This window comes from Rhinichthys klamathensis, unplaced genomic scaffold, assembly GCF_029890125.1.
Source record: "Rhinichthys klamathensis goyatoka isolate OS25496 unplaced genomic scaffold, OSU_Roscu_1.1 h1tg000240l_1, whole genome shotgun sequence".
Classification (NCBI taxonomy): Eukaryota; Metazoa; Chordata; class Actinopteri; order Cypriniformes; family Leuciscidae; genus Rhinichthys; species Rhinichthys klamathensis.
Window position 1 is genome coordinate 2,963,777 of NW_026606762.1, and position 12,957 is coordinate 2,976,733.

The window sequence follows — 12,957 nt, forward strand, 5'->3', positions numbered from 1 at the left end:
GAGCTTATAAGCGCCCCCCCCCCCCCCCCCCCCCCAAAAAAAATGTTATACAAGAAAATGTCTCATTTCACAATGGTTCAAGGAAACAAAGTGCAAAACAACAAAACAACAACAAAGAGACAACAAGTATCTGGTCATGGTAGAAGTACCCCTAATGACAAAACATTTCTTCTTCTCTATACTTTTCAAAGATCTTTTGTTTATATTTGTATTTAAAAAGATTGATGTTTGAACTTCGTTTTATCACTATCTCCAAATTATTCCATAATTGTACCCCATTGACTGTAAGGCTAAAACTTTTCAAAGTTGTGCTGTGTTTCTGCGTCCTAAAGTTTAATTCATCACGTAAATCATAATAACCAGTACGTTCTTGGAACCTTTTTTGTATTTGGCATGGTAACAATTTGTGCCTTGCTTTGTATAATATCTGTAATGATTGGAACTCAACAATGTCATAAAACTTCATGATCTTAGATTTTAAAAATCGACCGAATCCCGTAGGAAGGACGACAAAAACATCTTTCCGATCGACAAATGCCTTGATCGCGTTTCTCTGTTCCTCTTTTAAAATGAATGCACTGTCTACATCTTCTATAACAGACGCGATGGCTGAATCTACACATCTCAGTTCTCCAGCGGCAGCCATTCTTTGGTGTAAACGAATTCAACCAAACGATCTTTGGTGACGTGGATGATTACGTTACTGTTGATCATCTGTCCATCATTGTATAAAGCCCGCCCTGATATTTTGATTGGTCCGAACAGCTTTGGTTCAGGCATACTTGCTTCACAACGGATCAAATCCAGACCGAACTTCCCATCCTCAAATGTTGGGCGGGGCTAAGTTCGGCTGGCATCCAGCCTCTAACCTGTGTGAGTTCCTATGTGTTCCTTAAGGTGTGCTTTAGATATGAAACTCTTTCCACATTGAGGGCATGTGAAAGGCTTCTCACCATTGTGAGTTTCTAAAGCCCTATTCACATGGGATTAGTATTATCTGGGGACCTCGTGTGATTTTGAAATTACGAATTTGAATTTCGTGTGGCGCATTCGTATGGAATAAGCGAAGCCTGTGATTTTACTCGAATTTACTGACTTATCTCCCGGATATGATGTCATTAGGCTATTGCTTGGAAGTGTCTTGTCGTTATTGTAGGTCTAGCTGTATGATCCTTACCGCATGCTGCTATACATGTCATTGATATTTCTATACATAAATTGTATAGTTGTATGGTGTATAGCGATATGACCCAGCACCCAAAATACTATCAAAACACTTCATTCTTCACGAAAGATGGATAAAAAAATCGCACAGGAAACAAAAACCTTGAAAAAATTATGAACGACCCCGCCAAATCACAGAGATGCCGATTCGCACGGGACTAATATTATCGCAGGACCTTGGTGTTTGGTGAAATATGGTAGGCCATTTGCGGGGGAATTTTTACTTTACAAATTACAGACATAGCCGATTCGCACGGGATTAAAATCACAGATAACCTCCGCAATTATTACAAATGACTAGAGGTCACCAGGTAATACTTATCCCGTGCGAATAGGGCTTAAGTGTTCCTTAAGGTGTCCTTTAGACGTGTAAGTCTTTCCACACTGCGGGCACATGAAAGGCCTCTCTCGGGTGTGAATTTTAATGTGAACGTTAAGGTTTCCATTACTCATGAAACCCTTTCCACACAGAGGGCATATGAATGGCCTCTCACCGGTGTGAGTTATTATATGAGCCCTAAGGTGGCCTTTTTGTGCGAAAGTCTTATCACACTGAGAGCATTTGTAAGGCCTCTCACCGGTGTGGATCCTTATGTGATAATTCAGGTGTCCTTTTTGGGAGAAAGTCCTTCCACAATGGTGGCATGCGAAAGAATTTGTGGCTTCTGTGCTTTCTTGATTGAAATCCCCCTCAGTTGGTGAACCACTAAAAGAGAGTTCTCCATTTATGAAAGTGGGAGATTCCTGATTCTCCTCCATTTCATTCTGTGCCTGATTTTCCTCGTTCGATTCCATCAGTTCTAAAATAAACATAGTAGCATATAAATGATCAATTCAAGAAGGACAAATGCTAAATTAAAGGACATCGTTTATGAGCAATAAATGAAAACACACATTCAACTTATGCAGTTCAAGTAATGTTATTCTAAAGTTTTGTATAGCTAAAGCCACCAAATCTGGTTAACTGCCTGACACTTTGTTACCTTAATGTCAGGTGATTAAACAGTTCCTGGAAGGGAACCCTAATTAGCTCCAACCCTAATTAAAAACACCTGAACCAGCTAATCAAGGTCTTCAGAATTACTAGAAACTTCTGGGCAGGAGCTGGTTGGAGCAGAGTTTGACACACGTGCCTTAGGCTACGTTCACACTCTACTATTATTTGTGTATCCGATTTGAATCTGATCTAAATTATTGACAACACATTGTTTCTGCAGCAACTTTCAGTATGTTTCGTATAACAGAATCTGACCTCTGATGTTTTATGTGGCATAATAAAGTCACATAAACCATGCGAAATCCAATCAAAGCAGTAAGACTGAAAATGATTTCCAGAAATCAGAAATCCAGAAAATATGAATGTAGCTCGAAACGGACATTTCATGTGATTTCTTGCTGTTCACACTTGGTAAATCTGATCAGATTTCAATCGGATATGCACAAAAATCTGATTTGGACTGACAGTCTGAACGAGGCATTACTGGCTCCTCAGTAGTGATTACTTAGCAATCATAAATGGACACCAACCTCTTTGTTCTTCCACATCTTCATCATTCATTTCGCATGATTCAGCATCATTGATCTCTCCACTCTCTTCAACAAATTCCATCTTTAGGACAGTGTCATGTAGAATATGTTGTTACACCAGACTTGATTCTTGCTGGCTTGAACCAAATTGCCCCCTTCGGAGGGAATATTTCCAGCATTTATTGGCGAACTGCTGTGGGTGTTGCTTCACTCCATATTGTGTTTGCTGTGTGGCATGGAGGACTACAGGATCAAACCTGTGGAAATAAATAACCAATTCCTATTTTACACTGCCACCGGTTAACATGCAGTCGGATGACATTGTTACTTACGACACTTAGGGTGTATGTTGTGTACCTCCCTCATGAATCACTAGTGGATGTACTGTACCCTTACCAACTTCAAATACCACATGGCAGGCATATAGCAAATAGCAGATAGCTGCCACGTAGACTTTATAGAGAGAAAAAGCAACAGATGTGTCAGCGGCTCATAATGAACCCTCATACCCCTTTTCCACCAAAGCATTTTGAGAGCCGGTTCAGAGCCGGTGCCTACTCGCGAACCAGTTCTTTGTGTTTCGACAGCCAAAGAACCGGTTCTCGGCCAGGAAAATTGGTTCCAAAGCGGCACCAACTCTTTGCTGGACTAGAACCGTTCTTTTACCACGTCATGCTTTCGTCGGGGGCTGGGGGCGGGTTATTGTAATTGTTATGCTTGAAGTTGGCGCAAGCTTTTCTGGGAAAGCTAAGACGTATGGCGACGTACACAGTGACGTAACGACGACGTTCGCTGGGCTCTCTTTCAATGAGAAGAACAGCAGGCACTGCACAATTTCTAACGATGCAAACAGTTCTACGTCAACGCTTCCAAATATCTCCCAGATCTGTTTCAATACCTGTGGGTATGCCAACTTGCTTGTCATAGTAAATGTGGCAAGCAGGGCGGGGCCGAGAGCTGTGGGAACGGAGCGATCCTGGTTCCCGCCTCCTTCCCGGGTTTCGGCCCCACTGTAACAAGGTTCAAGTTTAGGGAAGAAAGAGGTGGGAACCTGGTAGGGATCGACCGATATGGATTTTTTAGTGCCGATACCGATACCGATTTTTTTCCCATCAGCCTTAGCCGATGACCGATACGGGCTGCCGATTTTCTTGAGCCGATATTTGGAGCCGATACATTTTGCTCCCTCAATTTACATCATAAAAATGACATGATGTTAACAAATGTTACAGGTCTCAATTTAATGAAAATAACATTTATTTAACGTAAAAAATCAATATTTAACAAATATTAAAAACATGTGAGGTAGAACAAGAACAAGTAGATAAACAATATTTAACAAATATTAAAAACATGAGGTAGAACAAAAAAAAGTTCACTGCTGAAAATAAATATTTAAGCATAAATAAAATAATTACACTATTGCACACAGTAGCAACCAGCATAATAAAGTGCACAGTGCACACTGTACTTCATTTTAAAAGTAACGAACTATTTACTGCCATGGTTTAAAATTTTCTACATAAAATAAAATGAGCATGTCTAGTCTCTAATATCACTGCGATGGCGAGGGAGACACACACCACACGCGTCCAAACCTCAGCCAGGTGGTCGCTGAATAAATCTCCCACAAAAAGCACGGAACAACGTTGGTATTACTTAATCCTATGACCAGTGTTCGTAACAGCTACCGTACGCATACTAGGGCTGTCAAAATTGCTCAAATGGCGTTTGTATATTCCCTCTAAAAAACATATTTGAACATATCGTCGTGCATTTGGTCAATGACGCGCATTACGTCAATAACAGGACAAATTAATACAAAGAGACATAACTACTAGCATTAAGTAGCTTATTTGAGTTTAAACATATTTGACAACGTATTACTACAAAAAAAACCGAGTAAATCAACTAATGGCCAAGACCGCAGAGCTCACTCTGGCTCGCCCGGACTCGCAGGACTCGTAGGACTCTCTCTCTCTCTCACCCTCACGCTCTCCGCGCATACCGGTTTAAATGAACAACAACAAACAAATGTTGAGTGCTGATCAAGAGTTTTGTGCAAGCAATTTAAGGTATATAGCAGGCTTCATTCAGTGATTGAAACAAATACATTAATTGAAGTTTCACAGTACATAGAACCGACACTGAGCGCTCCGAGCGAGCTGTGCTGTGGTAACGTTAGTCTGCTACCGCGGGCGTGTTTTTCCACATTCGAATTTTAATTTTCACCTTCAAAATTCAGTTTTTTTTTTAACTATTCGAATATATATTCGTATTTAGAATATTCATTGACAGCCCTAATGCATACTGAACGGATAGCCTACAGCTATTTGCAGCTCCCTAAATACAATGGCAAGCAAGCAGTTTTATAGACGAGTCATTTGCGTTTTCCATTTGGACCCACAAACTTGCTTAGCTATATAGTTGCAACCACATAACAGTTATAGAGCAACGTGTTTCCATTTTCAAAGTGTTTGACAATATTTCAGCAGTCAAACAGTTAAAAGATGCTTTGAAAGTTTAAAAGTTACCGTTATCTTGAAGCGCAGGTTGCACTCTGCTAGTGGGGGAGGGGCAGTGCAGGGTCTGCACGTGAACTGCAGCGTCTCCAGCAGCACAGAGCTGCCATGTGGACGCCTGTCTATAAATAATGCCGGGAAAAAACTATCGGCGAACGCAGCAGCCGCGTATCGGCCGATTCCGATACACGTAAAAACCGCAAATATCGGCCCGATATATCGGCTGGCCGATATATCGGTCGATCACTAGAACCTGGTCCTCTTTCATCTTCCACTGTCACCACTCCTCTTTTTTATATTTCCAGAGCTCCTCCATGGGACTCAAAACTGGTGCCTAGAAAAGCGACTAATGACATGAAATCCAAGCACTTGTGCAGCTCATCATGGGTTTCAGAGGTCTAAGAGCAGTTGATAATGTTGTAAATGTGGGAGTTTCCATGAGTTGGGTACTCCTATTTTCACATTTGCCTTGCCACCAAAGTTTCCTGCATCAGCACCAAGCTGCAGAGCAAGTATTTTTAAAATGTAATATGGCAATAGGGAAATAAGATTTCTGTGGCAGTGGGGGAAAATGGTCAGGAGAGAAAGTGTTTGTCAAAATTGAACTTGACCATCTTATATCATGAATACCGACATAAATTTGAAATGTATCTCAGTAGGAATCCTAGTAAGGCTGCATACGGCTGCCTCGTCATCAAGAGCCACCGAAAGCTGTCTCAATCTGAAGGATACTTAAAAGTAGGGATGGGCATTTTTCTAAAATATTGCATTCGGGCTCATGAAAATCGAATATTCGAATATTCGTTTATTTAAATGACGTTTAACGAAAAAGACGTTATTTTTTAAGTTTAAATTTTTTTTACGTTTTTTCCACCATTTCTGAACACGCTTACAATTAGGCAATATACACAACAAGCTTACAATATATGTTAAAGTTTTCATTTAGTTGAAAACATTAAACAGTAGGCCTATGTGTAAACAAAAAATATAAAAAACAAAAGCATTAATAAAAGCATGCTCAAGCAGCGCGAAAGGGGAAAAAACGCCTATAAAAAGCATTTTGCGCCAGATATCGAACAGAACGCACACACACACTCGAGTCAGCATATGATTATCGTGTTTATATTGTTTCACGTTTATATTGAGAAAAACGATATCCACATGCAGGGGGATGCACCAGCAATTTATGCTCGAGGGAGAAAAGGCGCTTTGCTGACAGACGCTTCAGAGACACAAAGATAACGGTGTTCTAAGTTTCTAACAGCACTTTGCGTTTTCTGTTCTTAAACCGGTCTCCCTCAACGAAACTTAAAGGAAGTATATGTCTCAAAATCATTTTGCTATAAGATAAGTTATCATTTCGGATCGCGCGGGGTCCAGCTGCGCTTACCTGCAGTCGTGAATGCAGTGATGGACAGCTGTCTTTCCTCATTCGACTGTTTGGATTTCATGTGATTTCTCATTGTGGTGATGATATTATAACTCAGATTAATTAATTAATTTGATCAAAAGTAATTCCATTTTGTAAGATCATTTTCGAGTAATTCCAAACTTCGCGAGGCAGACGACAACATTATGTGATCAAATACACACAACTTGTTAACACACTCCACAGCGCCACCCTGTGCATTCAATTATAATTGCGAGTTAGTGCTTGGGATTTATCATGGATTCACTGCATTTACGAGAAGGGTCTGGCTGCAGACTTGCACTCTCAGACTTGCACGCTCAGACCATAGACAGTATAAGAAATGGACAGAGCCATCTCATTGGAACTCAGTTGAGACAGTTGAAGCCCATTTTTAGCGATTTCTGAGCACTTCCGTTCCTGACGCGCAGACTCAAACCGACTCAAACTAAGCTTGATGACGTGAGCAACCTGTCTGACAGACGTTAATCTTCTAGTAGCTGTGCGTGAAAATTGCCAACGTTAATCTTGCAGAGACGAGGAACTTGAGCAAAGAGTTCTTTGGCGTGAGTGAGCAGGAGTAAGTATTCCGTTGCTTTTATGGACTCATTATCTACGGGCTTCTCCCTTGACGGGACGTCCCCCCGATTGCCTGCGAGCTTCTCCTCCTGTCTGTACGTTAATTTCTGTACAGCGCGACAGAGAGTCGAGTGGTTATGACGCAATCGTTAGCCTATTTTTACTAAAACTGTTTCTACGGGGCCATAATGTAACATAGAAGGTAATGGAGCACTTTATACATTGTCGTGTTTCTTTAGAAATAAATAATGGACAAATGGAGTCTTTAAACGCCTCAGATGTAAAGTTATTCGCTGTCAAAGTGACGCCAAAATGAATGGGAGTCAATGGAAATGCTAACGCAAGTGAAGTTCTGCTACAACATGGCGGCACCCGGCCGGCTTCAACTTCCGGTCGATGGATTACCCCAGAGAATGTCTAATATGGGGAGAACTCCCACTCACAATAAACTTCCGGGGTCTGAACTGGTTGCAGTTCCACTCTAGATCCATATGAGGGCGCTCACAGGCGGAGTGCAGAATGAATGGAGGTCTATGGAGCAATACCCCTAAAAATCCACTTTTCTCAGGATATAATTTTTTGTCTAGTAATTTGAATGTTGTATTCGAAAGAAGATGCAACAAAATTACACATTACTGGGTGTTAGATTTTTTAGAGTCACTTATTTGCTTTAAAAAGTCTTTTAAAATGTCAATGACGTCATACACATCGTACGACCAGAAACCTGCTTTACGGCAATCCTTCATTCACTGGTGCTTTCGCGCATAGACAGACGAGAGAAGCCGCGAAATTTAAAAATACTACTGTTATTGTGTCACGAAATGTAGTTTTTAATAGTTTTTCAGTCGACAATGTAGTTGTTTAAAGCTCAAATCTGTGGTTTATTTATAAAGATAGCGCCTATTTAAAAGTTTGATCTGACGTGTTCGGAGTTGTGAGGACCAGTCTTTCACCGGGTCTCAGCGCTCTGCACCCCGCCTGGAACAGCCTTTCCTCGGCTAGTGCGTCTGACGTGTGCCGCTGGCTCTGATGTCTCTAGTAGTGGTTAAACGAGGTATAATTCGTCTTGTGTATATCTAACGGGAGATCTTTGGTCTTATTAATCGTATCATTTGTTCCCTGGCAAATCGTTTTGGCTGAGGGCAAAGTGAAGTTTCATAACTTTATATTTTGGCTATTTTAACGTTGTATCCTGCTGTGTCTGAATGGTTTACTTTATTTCTTGTCTTGTATAACTTATTATACCTGTTAGGCTACTTATACTGTTACAATGTCTCTTACTGATCAATAAAACTGAAATTTAACAAAAATAGACAGGGTTGTGTCATTTTATTTTATATAGCCTATATTTTATATAGCCTTTTCATTACTATTTTATTTGCTGTATACTGTTTGTTTCTTTTATTGACTAAACTATTTACTATTACTCACTGTATTATATTTACTATTTGCACTGCATTGTAGTTGTACCATATCGTATTACCATAGATAAAGGATCCATCAGTTATCTTTGTTATTGCTAAAATCGGGTCAATCACAGAAAATGCTTTTTCCACAAAGCGGCCAATAGGGCATCTGTGTATTTATTATGTTTATGCTTTTGCACTTTCTTTTCTCTCGAGGCATCAACTACACATCTGACACGGGTAAATATCTTTTTTTACAGTCTATTGTATATAAAGAGTTCAGTCCGCCTATGGCCTTAACATTGGTCCCGCTTCGGATGCCACGATGCCATCAAGCGGTGTCTCTGGTCGTAATCAGTCCTTCACTGACCAATCAGCGGCCATTAGCAAAATGCTAGCGTGTTATGGGCAACAACAACTCAACCTGTAAGAAATCGAAAGGACATAAGCACTCGTTCATTCAACTTTCGACCTATAACCCATGTTGAACTTGCAGAACCTACATTCAAATCTGAGATTTCTCAATGACAATCGGGTAAAAGAGACAAATTTAGCCGTCTAGCCCCATTGACTCCCATTCATTTTGCACTCGGACGATCGCCCCCAGTGGAATTCTGGTGGAACTACAACCACAATTCGGTACAATAGGACTTAATAGGGAGTGGCCAGGCTTTCCGTAGACGGGCTTTGATTACCCCCTTGGCTCAGACCATAGACAGTATAAGAAGTGGACAGAGCCATCTCATTGGAACTCAGTTGAGACAGTTGAAGCCCATTTTTAGCGATTTTTGAGCACTTCCGTTCCTGACGCGCAGACTCAAACCGACTCAAACTAAGCTTGATGACGTGAGCAACCTGTCTGACAGACGTGAATCTTCTAGTAGCTGTGCGTGAAAATTGCCAACGTTAATCTTGCAGAGACGGGAAACTTGAGCAAAGAGTTCTTTGGCGTGAGTGAGCAGGAGTCAGTATTCCGTTGCTTTTATGGACTCATTATCTATGGGCTTCTCCCTTGACGGGACGTCCCCCCGATTACCTGCGAGCTTCTCCTGCTGTCTGTACGGTAATTTCTGTACAGCGCTACAGAGAGTCGAGTGGTTATGACGCAATCGTTAGCCTATTTTTACAATATCTGTTTCTGCGGGGCCATAATGTAACATAGAAGGTAATGGAGCTCTGTATACATTGTCGTGTTTCTTTAGAAATAAATAATGGACAAATGGAGTCTTTAAACGCCTCAGATGTAAAGTTATTCGCTGTCAATGTGACGCCAAAATGAATGGGAGTCAATGGGAATGCTAACGCAAGTGAAGTTCTGCTACAAGATGGCGGCACCCGGCCGGCTTCAACTTCCGGTCGATGGATTACCCCCTTGGCTCAGACACGAGCGCTTCCGCTGCAAGTGACGTCACTTGCAGTCGACACCTGCTCTCCGCTACCGGCTGTGGCGTCACTTGCAATCCCTTGTTCTCCGTGTTATTTCACAGAGTCGATTGATGCCAGATTTGAAGATAGCCAGCAAGTGGTGTTTGGATCAATCTAGTGCACTGCATGGTTCTGTTCATTTGCCCAAAGTAGTGTGTATGGAGGAACAAGACGTTGCGGAAGCCATTGAGAGATTAAATAAGGCTGAGTTTCCACAGGACAGAATCGATGCTCTGGAACCCTTTTGCTTCATCTTTACTGTAATGAATGACATGCAAATGTTTCTTGAACATGTAGTCGATGTCATGAAATTAAATGTAAACTGTCGAACTACACTAGAGCAAAGTGAATAATGTGCTAATGTGTTTTTTTTATATATGTTGTATATTGTCTATTTGTACCTTGTATTTGTCTGTTTTGCACATTAACTGTGTACTGTAAATTGACATTTACAATAAAAAAAAAAAAAATGCATCATCTTGATGTTTTTCATCTACAAACTGTTCCCACAAAGTTGGGAGCATGAAATTGTCCAAAATGTCTTGAAAATAATTAAAAATAATTAAATATATTATAATAGTAAAAATAATTTCTTTCTTTCTCATAACTGAGTTTTGATTTCTAAGTGATCAATTTATGTACAAGTGTTTTCCCACATGATTATTGGCTGTAGGTCATCAGTAAATGTGGTAATTTGGTAATGTGGCATTTAAATGCCAGTGTTTCCCAGATGAAACACAAGAGCTGTTAGTTTTGAATTATGTGTGTAATGTAGAGAAATGTGTTTAGAGTTTTGCAAATAGTTTGTTTTTCAAATGCAAACTGAGTGCAAAGCATATAATGTCCTTGTATTTTTGCAGGCTTGGTCTAAAGATTGGGTACATGAGTGAATGGTTTCACTGAGTGAGCCTCAAATTCCACTTGTAGTGTTTTAGCAATTTGAAAAAAACTGTCAACAAAATGACAAATGACACCTTAACACGACCAAAATGAGCGTGTCTACGCGTTCAAAAGAAACACGTAAAAAATTGTCGCGGACAAACACTGCGTGTTGACGCGGTCAAATTTCACGCGTTTCGTTTATCGCGTTCCGTAGAGAACAGGCGTCGATTGCAAGTGACGTCACTTGCAGAGGAAGCGCTCGTGTCTGAGCGTGCAAGTCCGAGAGTGCAAGTGACGTCACTTGTCTGCAGCCAGATGCTATTGGCATTTACGGCCAGCAAAGCAACGTAGTAAAATTCGAATAGTATTTTATTTTTCGAATAATAATTACAGATCGAATATTCGAAAATTCGAATATTCGTGCACATCCCTACGTAAAAGGCAGCTTTTGTTTCACGTCCTTTATTCAGTTTATTTTGAAGGACGCATCAAGTGCATCCTTTGCATCCTCCAATCACCCACAATCCTTTGCAAACATTCCTTGGCTTGTCCAATTTCATTATGGAATGCAAAAAAATTAATTAAAATAAATGATCAATCATTATGTTTTCTTTTGCTTTGTTGTAAATTAAATTAAAAATGGCCATGATGTAAACCACTGGGATATCACAGGTTGTCATTCACTGTATTCCCCAAGGGGAAGTGCTTAGGGAAGTTTGCGAATGTATGTCTAAAGTGGAGTTAAACGCAGCCCTGGAGTCCTGAATTATTTTTTTTCGCCTATTGTTTATCAGCCTTGGCCGATAAATCTTTATATTTGAAAGCTGATAACCGATATATTGGCTGATAAATCTAAATCCAAATTTTGATATAATTTTTGAGACCCTGATTACAAAAACAAAAGTGTCATCATTAAAAGCCAAGTGCCAAGCACTCTTCAACATAAATCAAACATTTACAGTACAGTAGCCTAGTTTGAACCATGCAAAGTAAGTTTTAAAATTAATTGTACACTCCTATTGCCTAACTTTCTTTATTTAAAAAATATTGCCTTAGAAATAAATTAAATTAATGCTTAAATAATGCAAAGTCCCACAGATAAATAAAATGGAATAGCATCTGCACGGACAATAATGAAATTATTTTAATTAAACCATTTTGTTGATGAAAATAGGTAATACAAGAAAAATAAAAGTGCTAGTTATTATTTATAAGGCATCAATGTTTTTAGTCTTTGGCAATGCAATATTACTTCCACATTGATTTCATATTACAAAAGAATAACAGCTTCATTAATTTTGCCATGTTGCTGGAGCACATTTATAAAAAGTTTAAACCACGTTTCAACGTTTCCTATCGATATATGGCCTTGAAAACACTGAAAAAATACTCACCCAACTAACTTCCTCAGACTGATGAACAACCAACCGCCCGCGGAGCATCCGTAGTGACGTCACAGCCCGAGCTGCCCAAAGAGCAAAATTAAAGTCCGACTTTTATTCAGCTGATAATATAGCCAAAATCGCAAAATGCATAAAAAATAATGATCTACAACTACAAGGGTACCAAAGGTCGCATGTTTTTGGTGAAACAAATATTTAACTATTCGAATATAGACCGTGACCAACAGCTACGACCTAAAAAACACATAGGCCTACTAGCCTACAAACATATTTGCATTTAATGAAAAATTATTTGATTTAATATTTTTTTTACCATTCATCTATTTAAATGTTTATTTGTATTAATTTGATCATTGCAATATCCCATCAACAAGAATAATGATAATACTAAAAAACCTGTCAGACTCTGCATTCGCTGAACGACTTCCAGTCGTAAGTACTGTAGTATTTACGAACTTTAAATCTGGCCATAAATCAGTCAAACATTAAGCTTATTTAAATGCCTGCAGTAACCATAAGATAACCACTTTTTATTGATATAATTTATAATAGTGCATACATAAATGTCAATGAATGGACAA